Below are 13529 nucleotides of genomic sequence, written 5' to 3'. Positions count from 1 at the left end.
AGTTGTTGCTAGCTCTGCAGTGTATAAACCCTGGAGGCTGCGTGGCCTGATTTCCCCAAATCACACTATTTCTCATGCTTGTCCCCATCAGTCACCCAGTCACTGCTCTCAGGCTCACACCTCCGTATGCACAAACTTGAGACTGGTGCACTTATCTTGTTTGGGGCATACTTAAGTTCTCGTTCACTTCTACCTCACGCACAGCAGATCTGCCCCCTTGATTTAAAGGGGTAAAGAATTTTTGGCTAGATTGGCTCTAATATTCTCCGCAGTTTCAAGCTCTCATTTCAAAGAGTCCCTTGTTGAAGTCAACTTCCCTCCTGCAGTTTCTGCTCCCTAACAGCTTTCTTTGCTCTTCTCACCTTTCTTTTCCCCACAATTTAAAGGCACTTGATTTAATTTCAAGAACGTATTTGGAGGGGAAAGTGATGATTATTGATCCGATGAAAACTAGGACTCTTACTTATGCTTTTCATCCTAGTTTTCAGGTGTAGCATCTGAATAACTTTTGTGCCCTGGGGTTTGCTGCGAGTCTAACAGCAGCAGCAAAGCTCTCCCTTCCTGCACGTTCCCCGCAGCAGCGGGCTGGTGATTTACTCTGCTGTCAGCCTTGCGTGTTGCAGAGCTGTACGCCACAGCTCTGCTACATCCCTTCTGCACCAGGCGTCCTCCGAACGCCCTCCTTCCAGTCAGGTCACTGCTCTTTTGTTGCTTAAATGTTTTTTATCGCAAGGAACAAAAGTAAGTCGAAGGGGAATTGTTTTTAAAATCAGGACTAACCCCTAGACTTGGTGGGGCTATGAAAACAGAGATTCCCTTTGGTGGGGCAACCGTAATTTTTCCGGGGTGGTGTTGCTATAGAGATGCTGTCCGATCTCGGTCTGTTAATATTGCCCTTTTGGAAGGGCCCTGAATAGGCGCTGAGGTAGGTAAATGTATGCGGTGACACCGAGCGGGTGATTTTATTCTGACAAATTCCTGCAACGTTTGTTTCCAGGCTTGTCTGAGGGCCGAGACGTAGTGTTGGGCTTTTTGTCCCACGTGCTGCCCTCGCGGGGACGGAGTTAATGGAACCCTTGTTCGGAGCCGCTGGGGCAGAAATTTTTTTGCTGAGGGATACAAAAGCCGAACGGGCCACCTCAGAGGTTGCTTTGGGAAGGCCGTCTCTTGTGGGCTCTCAAAGGAAACAGGAGATAAGGCTCAGCACAGGAGACTCCTCGAGCATTTTCAACCAGCCTTCTCTCCGCCCCACCGCCTTGGGCTTGCACATCTGCCTCCTGCAGCATCTTTTCTAGGGTGGCAGGGAGGGGCATTTTCCAGAAAACATGAATTAGAGTTGGTTTTTCACAGCGTGGCAAGAGAATAATTGCTAGCGGTGTGAGAAGTGGTCCGGAGGTGCTGTTGGAGTGGGATGACTGTGATGGGGCTCATTGCAGAAACAGGAAAGGGCACAACGTACCCGTACCCAACCGTGGGGCTGTGCGGGCTGCTCCCAGCACAGCGGGGCTGTCTGGGTCCCCATCTCTGCTGGGCTGTGGTTGTACCAGAAAGTACAACTGGGAGTTGAGCAAGGACTGGAAAAGCAATGTTTAGAGTGCCAGCACCAAAGCTGCGTGCCAGCAAAAGGGAAATGCATTCAGCATATAGTCATCAAAGACCATAGGATCTCTAAAACTGAGCAATGATTTATCACTATTAAAAACGGCCTTTATCACGATAAAAAATGGTCTATAAATTCTACCAATTTATAAGAGAGGAAATAATTTCTAATGAATAAATTACTGGCTTTAGTCTGTTTCAGCTCTGTAAATGTCCTCGTTTTTCAGATGTGCTTTGTAAGTTTCAGGGGTTATTTACTAGTCTGCCTGGGAGGATCAGTGTTTTGTGGTGAGTAGAATGTGAAATAACATTTTTTCAAAGTTTTCCTAATTAGCAATACAGTCAGTCCTATCACTGTTCTTCTGACTGGGACCAAGTGTCTGTTATAGTACAAATAACCAGATCAATCCAATTGGATGTTGGCATTTTTAATGCAACATATAGAGGTCTTACATCGGTTGTAGGTATTGATGCAGAGATTATAGAGATTATTAATCAAAGGCAGCCCATGGGCGCTGATCAATAGAAGGATCCAGACTTCTGGGGTTTCTCTTTTTTTCTTCTTTCTTTTTTTTTTTTTCTCTCTGCAAGTATCTTTTTTTTCCCCGTCCCTCCTTAAGTTTTTCTCCCATGCAAAGCTGCCATTTCAGTGCTGCTTTTTCACAGAGAGAAGAACAAGTTCTTCAGAGAGATCAGTATATAACTCATTGTATTTGGGCAAGAAATCAGGGTTAGCTGGGTAGGACGGTCAGTATGCTCAGATGTTGGCTGTAGTGTATGCAATGCTTTCAGGCGTGTCAGGAAGAACAATGCTACGGAGGTGTAAAACATGGCTCTCGTGAGGATGGCTGTTGTATGGGGCAAACAAGAGCCTTCCTATCGTTGGCATAAATTTAGTAGGAGCAAACTGGAAAGCAGAAAAGGGGAATGTCTCTGCTTATGTATTTGCAGTGGCTGCTGATCCAGGGTGGGGAACAAAGCCATCTCGAGTGTCAGCTAATCTCTCCCTTGGACGTTTTGTCAGCTGGATGGCGGTTTGGCAAATGCTTGTGTCTGTGGTGTGGCCGGTGTCCGCGTGAGTCACACCACTGAGCTCAGGGGGGCTTCTCGCGTGCCGAGGCTTTTACAGAATGGGACCCTCATCCAAGGACTTTTGTCAGGGTCACTGAGGACTTTCCCTGAGCCCTGTGTTACGTGCCTGCCTTAGCGAGCAAGCAGGTGTCTCCTGCCTTGAGCCCTGCTGAGAGCTGAGGGGACTGTTAGTTTATTTGCTCCTTTTGTTTTAATTAAAGGGTTCGTTCTCTCTGCATACACATGCACAACTTGCATTTGCTCTCCTGGGACTGGTGGCCCAAGAGGACCTCAGGGCCTTGTTTCTGTTTGCAAAATGTCAGATTCCTTTGTAATGCAAACCCAGCAGAAGCTGAGTTACAACTCCAAACCCAGATCATTTCCATCCGTATAGCTAAGCAAGAATCCACTCTCAATGGCACAAATCAACATTGTCAGCCCCTGTAAATAATCCCTGAAGCCATACAGCACTCTTATGAAGTAAGTCTGGCTGGATTACTTCGGGATACTGTGCTTTAGGGATGACACCATTCCACAGCCTGGAAGGTTTTATTTTATTTTTTTTATTTTTCTTTTAAAAAAGCCTGCTAGTATAATACTGCCATTTAAGAGACATCAGAACTGAAAAGCAGCTGTCAAACTTTAATTTTCTGGTTAATGAATGACCATGAATCCATTCTCTAATGATTCTCGACCCTAGAAACAAAATGAATTAGCACTCTCAGATTTTGCACAGCAGCGCTAGACGGGGCATGTAATGTACTAATTTAGTGCCTCTTTAGCATAATCGCAACCTACGTGCACAGCTACATTTCCTTGGCAGGCAGCTTTCACAAGACCTGCAAAGAACTTACGTAGGACATTTCACCCTATTATTCATTTCACTGATGCCTGGGAATCGATACATGTGATTTTTTTTTTTTCCTGTCTTCTCCACAAAAAAGCATAAAATCATCCATTGATCTTCATGAGGTGATTAAAATGCCAAGAATTCTGTGCGTTTCTCTACCTGCAATGGGGAGGTGCCTGGTTTTACTATGTGTTTAACTTGTGAATTTTAAAAGCCCAGAAAAACCTTGAGTTTAGCTATAAATCCTGCTTTCCATGAGAAATACAGGGTCAAACAGAATAAACTGCACTGGCCAAAGGCTATATTTAGCATATTACTTTGAAAGAAGTATATGATAAATAGTCCTGGTAAAATGAAATTTTGTTCTGAAAAATACAATTTTCAAGATGGTCATCCTAAAAAATAGGTTTAGCAATGGCTTGGCCTGACTATCCCATTCAGGAGGAAAGCAGCCTGACAGGTGGAAGCGCTCTGCTTGATGACTTCCAGCTGCCTATTTTGGCTTCCCCTTGGTCCCTGTTTGGCTTTTGGGACACAGAAAAGCACAGCGCAGTTATCTTGTAACATCTGTAAGCTACGAACATTTCACTTAAGCATCCATTGTAGTACCTGTGGCATGCTTTGGTTAGCAGCTTTTTCCAATTTTTTGTGGTATTTTTATTTTCTATTAATTCTGATTTTAATCTCTACTTTTAATCATGGGATGGTTGAGGTCGAAGGTACTTCTGGAGATTGTCTGCTCAAAGCAGGGGCAGCAAGGGCAGGTTGCCCAGTACTGTGTCCACGACCTCTCTGGGCAACCTATTCCAGTGTCTGGCCACCCTCAGGGTAAAAAAGTTTTATCTGATGTTTAAGTGGAACCTGTGTTTCAATTTGTGTAAATGCCCCTTGTCCTCTCACTGGGCGTCACTGAGCTGAGCCTGGGTCCACCTTCTCTACACTCTCACAGAGATATTCGTACGTATTGCAAGATCCTCCTGATCCTTCTCTTTTTCAGGGTGAACAGTCCCAGCTCCCTCAGACCCTGAAAGTTCAAACGAACCACAGAGCGACCTTGGCCTTGAAACAGCAGTTTTGGGTCCTTTTTTGCACTGTTCTAGCCAGTTGTGAGGTTTTTTTCTCTCCTCTGTCATCTTCCCTCTGTAAAGTATTGCAACGGACGAGCCCTTTGGAGGGAACATTTCCAATGCACTTTCAGGGGATGTGGATCCAGATGGAACCACAAACATCCTGAAGATGTTATTGTAACACCACAACAGGATCCTTGTAGCGGTTTGCCTGGTCCTAACTGGTTTATTCGGATGCATAGGGGTATCCACAAGGATTTCGTTACAAGATCAGCCCCCCACTTTCCACAATGCAATTAAGCTACTTGTTATTTGTTATATCAGCATTTACTTGATTTAAATCACACTGGGGCCACTGCAAGGAGTTCTGCATATCTGTGTGGTCCACAGCAGGCAGAGCACTGCACGGGCCATGCTCCTGCACGGGGTTTGTCCGAAATCCAGCCTTCCTAAACCTCGCTCCCCGCTCAGCGCGTGTGCAGCTCTGCCTGGCCTGGCGGCTCAGTCCCTGCCCGCAGGGGATCAGGACCAGTAGAGGACACAAATCATACCTTCCACTGGAAACGGACCGTCTTTGCAGTTACAGGAGAAGGTGTGACGCTCCACACCTCTTTCTGCTCTTTGAGTGCCCCGGCACCGCTGAGGGCAATTAGCATGGCAAATCCCTTTCTAAATGTTTTTATTTCCATGTGTAGGCTGCGCTTCAGAGAGAGAAACCTGGAGCCGTGCCAGGCTCTTTCCAGAAATTCGGGAAAAGGAAATGGGATTGTTAAATAAAACAGAGCGTGCTGATGCAGGAGTTCCTCCGACCGGCTGTGGGGCTGGCAACGCTCGCCTCGCTGCCAGCAGCGCTGCCCGCGCCGAGAGGCTCCGTCCGCAGGGAGCGCCTTGTGTGCTGGGGTCCATTCTAGCTGCTGGCATGACAAGGCTAAGGTCTGGCCCCCGTTATTCTGGTGAGAACCCAGAGGACAGGCCAGGTTGCTGTATTACCTTGCGTTTCTGCTGTGTGACTGAGTGCTCGAGCAGCGACGCAGAATTTAAGACAGCCTGTGTGAAAAGCTCGCCTTTGGTGAAAAACTGAGTCTTGTTGCCCTCTCAGATAAATCTCTGAGGGAGGGTCATCTGCATCCAAGGCACAGCACTGCCCAGCATTTGACTGATATTTATTCTCAGGGCTTGATGATTTGCCCCAGCTGCATCTGCTGCTCTGTAGCTTGCAATTCCCACAGATATTCAGGGTGAGGTCTTTGGAGGCAAGAGTCTTTGTGGGGTTTGAAGGAAGCAATGCTATTTTTAGTAGACATTTCCTGCATGTCATTGATACCATTCCCAAACTGCAGAAATACAGCACATAATTGCTGTATCTGAAACTCCTGAGCTGCATGGTTAACAAGCAATCAGAGGTTGCGATTGTTGCAGCTATTTTTAATGTGGAGAAATTGCATCTTTCCAGAGAGAATTCACAAGGAGTAAAATTTACACTGAGTTGACCAGGTATAGCATTTTTTTTTTATCTCCAATAACAATTCATGTTAAGACAATTACACAAACATTTATTGACTGTAAATTGGGTTTTTTGTGATAGGTGCTAAATAAATTAGTATTAAAATAAGAATTAACAAGTGCTGCTTTTTGACGTGTACACAAATTACAGCTACTATTGCTGTGGAGGTGGAAACCAGCCACTTCTTACTGATGCCTGTTCTGCTCTGAAGAGGGTCAAACCTGTCTGCTCCAGTTAAGAACCTGTTTTCATATATTAATTTTTAAGGTGATGGCTGTATCATCATATCATCAGCAAGCCTTGAAATGCACCTGAGCCTGAGGACTCTCCAGGACACACGGATGTCTGTTCGGCAGGGCTGTTAGTAGGTGAGTAGGGAATGCAAGTTCCCTGCTATACCTGGGAAGCGAGGGAAGGCTGCAGACTGGCATCACAGAGCCCAAAACCCTGTGCTTGAGTGATGCCCGGAGCTCTGCTGGTGGCTGGGGCCAGGCATGCTGCGCCTCGAGAGGGTGTGGGGATGTCGTGCTGTAAGCTGGATTGCCAGATGTGTCTTTTGGGACCAACAGCCACAGAGCCCAAACTGTGAGTCTCTGGGTCAGGACCATAAGAAAATCACAAGGCACATATTTTGTATGAGGTTTCCTAGACATGTTATTCCCCTTGTAGCCCCGTGTGTTGAGAGATTTCAGCAGCTTTGGCAAAAAGAGGCTCAAATCTCGTTCCCCTGCCAGTCCTCTCCCTGCTGCAGCCTCCACCCAGCAGATGTTGAAACCAGCTTCAGCTGATGGTGAACAAATGCACTGAGATGTAGGTGACCACGAAGGCACTTTGAAATCCCATAGCCAGCCCAGGAAAGTGCTGCCTGTCCCTGTGGCCAGTGGCCTGGCTTGCAGGGTGAAGCTGGGATGGGACGGAGCAGCACCAGGACTGTGGGTGAGGTTCACAGCACTTACAGCCCTGCAAGGACACAGTATGATCGTGGGCCAGGCCCAGGGAAATGCTCAGAGCAGCTGGTGCTGGAACATGCTGCTGTTTCATTGTGAAGAGCAATGTGTGAATTGGCAGCTTTTCACTGAGCTGGGCAGCAGAGGCTCAGCCCTGTTCTCAGCAGAGGTTACTCAGTGCTACTGAGTGTACTGAGGCACCAGCCCTCACCCACCACAATGCTGCTCTCCTTTTGTTAAAGAAAAGGCGTATTCTTCTGCACATGTACTGTTTAGTTGGCAAACCTGGATGTGATTTCCGTGGACTGTTTCGAATGCATCCCCGTAACTATTTAGAAAGGCAGAAACAATATCCTGGGATGCTCTGAGATCCCCTGGCTGATAGAGCAGATCCCTTAGGAGAGGATCATTCTTGCCCTATGTGGGTGCCAACGGCACCCAAAGCTAAACCCCTTGAGCTCTTATTGGAGTCAGCCCAGCTGTGTCCTGGGAGCTGCCAGGCTCAGCCCTGTCCCAACACCTGCAGCCCAAAGAGGTGGGTGCCCTGCACCTTGTCCTGGGTGGCATGTCCCACTCGTGCTCTCAGCAGCTCCTATAATTTTTTGTGACAACAGAGGGCACCAGCAGCCCTTGCTAACGCCGGGCTCAGCCCTGCCTGGCTCCCCGGGACATGCCGGGCTGTCAGGGCACTTTCGGACCTGTGGCAAGAAACATCCTGCAAACCAAACCCATCCTGCTCCTCAGGGCTTGGTAGGTGGATGTGGCAGGGCTTGCAGGACACTCCCACTGGGCCGGTGTGGGTGTTGGTGACAACGTGTGAGTCCCGCGAGCGATGGTGGTTTGTCTGCAGCTGGTGAAGGCGTGTGTTGGTGCAGCGCACTCACATGGGAGCGGGGAGGGCTCGCACCCCGAGGGGCACCTGCCAGCCTTTGTGAATCCTCACATTGTCGTTCTGCACCTCCAGCCCAGCGGGGCCCGATCCTGCCATCTGCACCCAAGCAGAAGCCACTGAAACGTGGAAATTTGAGGTTAATCTGCAATGCTCAGAGGCTGGACCTGAATCTCCCCTGCATTACCCCAGGGCTCAGCCTCACTGACAGCTGTGTAACACGTGAGATTTGCCCACAGCGGAGCCCGCGGGGACAGCCCTGAGCTGGCTCCGAGCTGCTCCCCTCCAGCACTGGTGCCAGCGTGGGAAGAAGCTCAGAGCTGCCTAACTGCTCGAGCATGAAACCTCCAGCAAATCTGAGCTGCTGAGGTTAGGCGGTTAGGACTACCAGAGCTGGTCCTTTTAGAGGTAACCCCTGTAAATTGGGGGCAGTCTGGGCATACCCCCGCTCCATGCAGTAGGAACAGGGCTGCTTCCAGCCTGCTCTGCCCCTGACGTATTGTCCTTAGTACAGCGTACTAGAGAAGAAGCACACATTTTCATCTGAGGGTAAGCTGATCCACTCTCCTTCCACCTACCCACTTGTTTGTCACCCCTGCAGGTGCGTTCAGCTCTAGGATGCCAGTGGAGGGATGCAGGGTCATGGAAGCTGTATTTGTTACTTTCCTGAAGCACAGCTATCCAAGCAGGTAAGCAGCAGGCACTTTTAGTGACAACCCACTGCTTTTGATCGCTGTATCACATGGCAGAGTAATCAGGGAGCAGAGCAACAAAATACAGGCACAAGTACTTGTGATGAACAGCCCCCTTGCAGAACATCTGCTGTTGTGAAAGCAAAAACAGGCAGTGATTTTATTCCTGCTTTCTTCCATGCCACGCTGGGACGGAGTTCACCTCTGCTCTGGCTTGCGGCACGCTTTTTCTTTGTTTCTTCTTAATTTGTGTGAAGAAGATGAAGGGAGAAAAAACAGTGATGGAGGGGAAAGGGCTTTGAGTAAAGAAACGGTGTGTCACGCAGTACTGAAAATGTCACCCAACCTAGTGACATTAACAGGACTGCTTGCAAGAGTAAGAGCTCCTCACTCAATTTAATCCCTTAAGTTAAGGGTGAAGTGGCTGAGTAGATGGAGACTGGCAGGATCAGTCCACCGATTTGTACATACGAACCATAAGCTACAGTCTGTACTGGGGCCCTGGCCTATTCAGTCCTGCAAATATATCTTGCTTATTGCAGCAGGACTATTTGCATACCAGAAGATTTACTCCCACAAGCACAGGACATTGGATGCTCTGTTTATCCACAGCCGAGAAATGTGAAGGTCCCAAGTTTATTCCACTGCCAGGGGACATGTGAAAGCTTTGAGCACATGCTACAGAGATAAGGAGAGACATATGCATTATGCCAGGCCAAGATGTTTTTATAAAGAGTTTCTGGCCACATCTGGTAAAACATTTAATAACTTTTCTGCCAGCAGCCAAAAGGCAGTCAAATATTTTAAAGCAGTAATAAAAGTTCCTGTGTGAGTCAGAGTCCTACAGAAATCCTACTAGTGAATTTCCCCATGGTAGCCTGCAGGACTAGCTGGAAAAAAATACCATGGAACTCTGCTGGTTTTAAATATTTTTTAACAGGTCCTTGGAAGTGGCATGGAATGTCCCTGCAAAGCCCCTGGAGCCAGATCCCAGGCTATGTGAAGCCTAAACAGCAATTCTGGTACTTTTTTCTTTAATTACTGTAGCTGTAAATCCTATTTTACTCTTAGAGAAAGATAGAGAGGCCAGTTTCAGTGTGATCTTTAAGTGGCATCTCACTTGCTTATAGAACATGCACAAGTGCATATTCCTTTAACCTGGAGTCCAGAATGCTGGAACATCCACACCACAGATGGAGCAAAACGCTGCCCTGCCATGTGCGTGGCCTGGGCTCAACTCTCTGTTCTCCCTGCTCTTGTAGTGCTAATGAAGCACCTCTTCTTTCCCTCTCAAAGTCCTCAGGTGATCCCTTTCTGCTTAGAAACAGCAATGAGACCCTGGGCTTTTTTGGAAATGAATCTCATTAAGGTCCAAGGCCACGAAAGCTTCTCTGCTAACTCTTCCTGCTGCTAAAGCCCTGTCAGTCACCTGCGTGCCCTGGTTTGGTTCTGCTGTGGGCAGCAGAGCTGGGGGCCGGGGCAGGGCAGGCACAGGCGTCTCACAGCAGCTTGCTCTGACCCCAAGTTCATGGGATTGGCAGATGCAGATGTTCACCCTGCTCTTGCTCACCTGCTTGGGCAGGAGATGATGCTAACAGAGGTGGCAGAGGGAGAGAGGAGAGGCGATGCTGCTGGCACCTGCCTGGTAGGTTGTGTGCTTGGGTGCTCCGCCGTCTCTGTGCTGAAGTAGAGCAAGTTGCTCTCTGATCATGTTTTGCAAATTGCTTCCATGCTGCAGTTAGGTCTGGTTTGGATGCTCTTCTCTGGAGCACATGGAGCTGATCTGGGAACTCTGCTTGGCCTGAATCCCCCCTCTCCACCCTGGAACCCTGGCACTTCTCTGGCTGAAAAATACCCTGGGAGCTACCTGCGTTTCTTTGGCATTTGCAGTGCTTTCACACACAGAAATGGGAAGGGGAATGTCATTTTGCTACACCAGAACGTCAGGAAATGTTTTCCTTCAGCTTGGCTGGAAAAGGTGGGGCAGCTGGTGGGGAAAATAAGTCTTTCTCAGAGCTGCTTTGCTGATCTTCCGCCAGACACACTACACCAGAGTGACAGCATCAGCATAGCTTGGGAGACCTCTCCAGAGGGGCTCTGAACTAAGCAGGATTAGGTTCACACGTGGGATGGTTCCCACCATCCCTGCTGGGCTGCTAAGTCTGTCGGCAGAGATGCCACCCTGGATGTCCTAATTCCCCATCCTGGGCTCTAACCAGAACCCCTCCTCCTTCTCTTGCAGAGTAAAGCCTGATACAACTTGCCTGGTCCCCCTTCCCTGCTTGCAAAGCTGTTTGGTGTGAACATGTGATCTTCAAAACAACCTACAGGCAGGATGAAGACAGTTGCTCTTATTATTGTGCTTCTCCCTGGGGATGTGAAATGGGTTTTCTGTGTCTGGACCTACAGAGGGGGCCTGTGAACCACGGCATGGGCTGTGTGGCCGAGCCACTGGCCTGGGGAGCTGGGGAGAGGCTGGGGATTTAGCACCCAGGGCAGGAGACAGATTCTCCTTCCCGGTGGCCTTGTCTCGGGCAGAGAGCCCAGCTCCCACAGCCTGCCTGGCCAGCAGCCATCCGCCCGAGGTGTCCAGCCTCTGCAGACGTGCCCGTGACTGGATGCTTTGAACACACAGCAGAGGGAAGAGACACCGAAGCAGTGTCTGGTTACCCACCTCAGCCTCCTCCTGCCCTCCTCTCCAGGGCAGGTCGTCTGCCCTCCTGGGCATCGGGAGAGACTCTTCCTGGGAGGGTCTGACAAGCCTATTATGGCTCGTTGTAGATTTGGGTAAGGCTTGGGGAAAATGCTGTCAATGACTGCAGACTTCTCTCCTTGGAAACCCTGGAGAGCCTCCCTGGGCTCACTCACTGCCAAAATTCAGCACTGCCAAATTGAGGGAGTAGCTGGGTTTCCAGAGCCACCCCTCCCTCGCAGCACGGGGACAGCTGCACGCAGCCAGCTCGGGGTCGCTCCCTCCGAGGGCGGCTGCCGTGCCCCGAGCGGCTGCAGCCCGTTCGCGTCAGCATGAGTTTGCTGGTCGTGGGTGTGATATTCAGCAGAGCAGCAAACGCAAGCGAGGTCCTTCCAGCTTCGTAGATCGTAGGATCTGTTGAGCAATTCAGTGTGCTTATCTCATAAGGGTAGTGCAGCTCTGGAGCTTGTCTCTTAGGTCCTTGCTAGTGCAATGTGTGGCTGTTCCATCAGAACCAGTGGTCAGACTGATGGAGTCATGCTCCCAGGAGGAGGAAAGGTGCTGATCCAGACTGTAAAGTTTGCATTTGTCTCCATTTGCATTTTCAGCTGGAGAAGAAGTGCCAGGGTCCTGAGCAGGGCAGAGGCAATTTAGGCTAAGCAGGGCTCCCAGATCAGCTTCAAGTTTGTCGTCTTCAGTTTAAAATCATGCAAACCTGGGATGGCACTGGTGACCCCTGCACTTGCTTCTGGATGCGCACACATTGCTCCTGGTGAATAAATAAAGCATACCCTATCACAGGTAACATGGGGCAAAGCTGGCTTTTTTAGGCAAGGAAAAAAACCTCAGTTTTCCTGTCAGATGCCTCAGGGGAAGCTGAAGTGGACATAAACAGTGGAGCAGCTTGCAAGTGTGCAGCCCTGAGCAGACAACATACACCCCATGTGCAAGATCTCATTTCTCCGTCCTCAGCACCCAACCTGGGAGTACCAGCAGGAGCGGACGGTGCCATGGATGGCTGCACAGTCGTGTTGGTCACCTTTTGCTGATGGGATGTACAGATGCTGGTGTTTCCTGTGTGGTGGGGAATTGATGTTGCACAGCAGTCTGCAGGGTGATTCATGGGGAAAAGGAAAACCTACTCTTATCTTCAGGGAGAAAACTGCTGAGCTTCAGGTTTCAAAGCCCTTGGTTCAGTGGAATTACAGATTCAAATCCTGAGAGGGTCAAACAAGGTCTTTTTTCCTCTGAGACGAATGGAGTGTCATGCAATAAGTTGCCTATGATTCTCTTTGTTAGATGCTGTGATACTTTGAAAATGGCATTGTGACAAATCTTGGCTTTCTGCAAAATAAATAACTGCATCATTTATCAAAAAAGGTTTGCTTTCAGAAACGTCGCTGCTCTTTTAAGGCATCAGAGACTCCTGGGAATGAAGGAGACCAGAAGAACACAAGATGCCACTTTTCTTTTCTTACTCTATTTTATTTGACATTTCACTTTTTTTTTTTTCTTTTTTTTTTTTTTTTTGCTTATTTGAAAAAGCTCTGGTGAGGAGTGATCCCCAGATGTGGCATGTCCCAGCAGACTAGTTGGAGTGTGATAGGGAGGGACATGTGCTGTGGAGGTGGGGCACACTGGCTTGCTGCATCCTCACCGCCCGCAATCGCCCCACGCGGGGGGAGCTGCAAATCGCTCTCCTCCCACGGCAGAAAACATCGCCCACCAAGCCCGTGCCCAGGTCTCTAGTAACAGACAATACAGCTCCTTGGGGACCAGCAAAACCTCGGCATCAGGACTGATCAGCAGTGAACAACCTGCATGTTTCTTCTTGCTGAGCTGAGCTGACATATCCAGAGCACTGATATCAGCTGGAGCGTGAGGTCCCGTGCCCGTTTCTTCCAGACCATCGCTGCAGAGCCGCACACTCAGCGCTGCTGGGTGTAGCAGTGCACGCAAGGCAGGTGTGATGCTCCGAGAAGGCACCTGTCAAATGCAAACACTATCACGGGCAAATTCGTCCTCGAAACTTCTACAGGGAGAGCTATGTGCAAGAAGTCTGGGAAGGCAGAGAAACAGCTTTGAAATGTTGCATTTCTCTTCTTTTAAAGCTATCTCCAGTGTTCAACTATTTCCACACACTTATTCCTTCTCTAGGATAGAATATAAGGCACCAGATAAAACATCAAAAAGCAGCCACTGCTTTCAGCATGGTCAA

The sequence above is a fragment of the Caloenas nicobarica genome, chromosome 8, assembly GCF_036013445.1.
Source record: "Caloenas nicobarica isolate bCalNic1 chromosome 8, bCalNic1.hap1, whole genome shotgun sequence".
Lineage (NCBI taxonomy): Eukaryota > Metazoa > Chordata > Aves > Columbiformes > Columbidae > Caloenas > Caloenas nicobarica.
Note: the sequence above shows the minus strand (reverse complement) of the source record.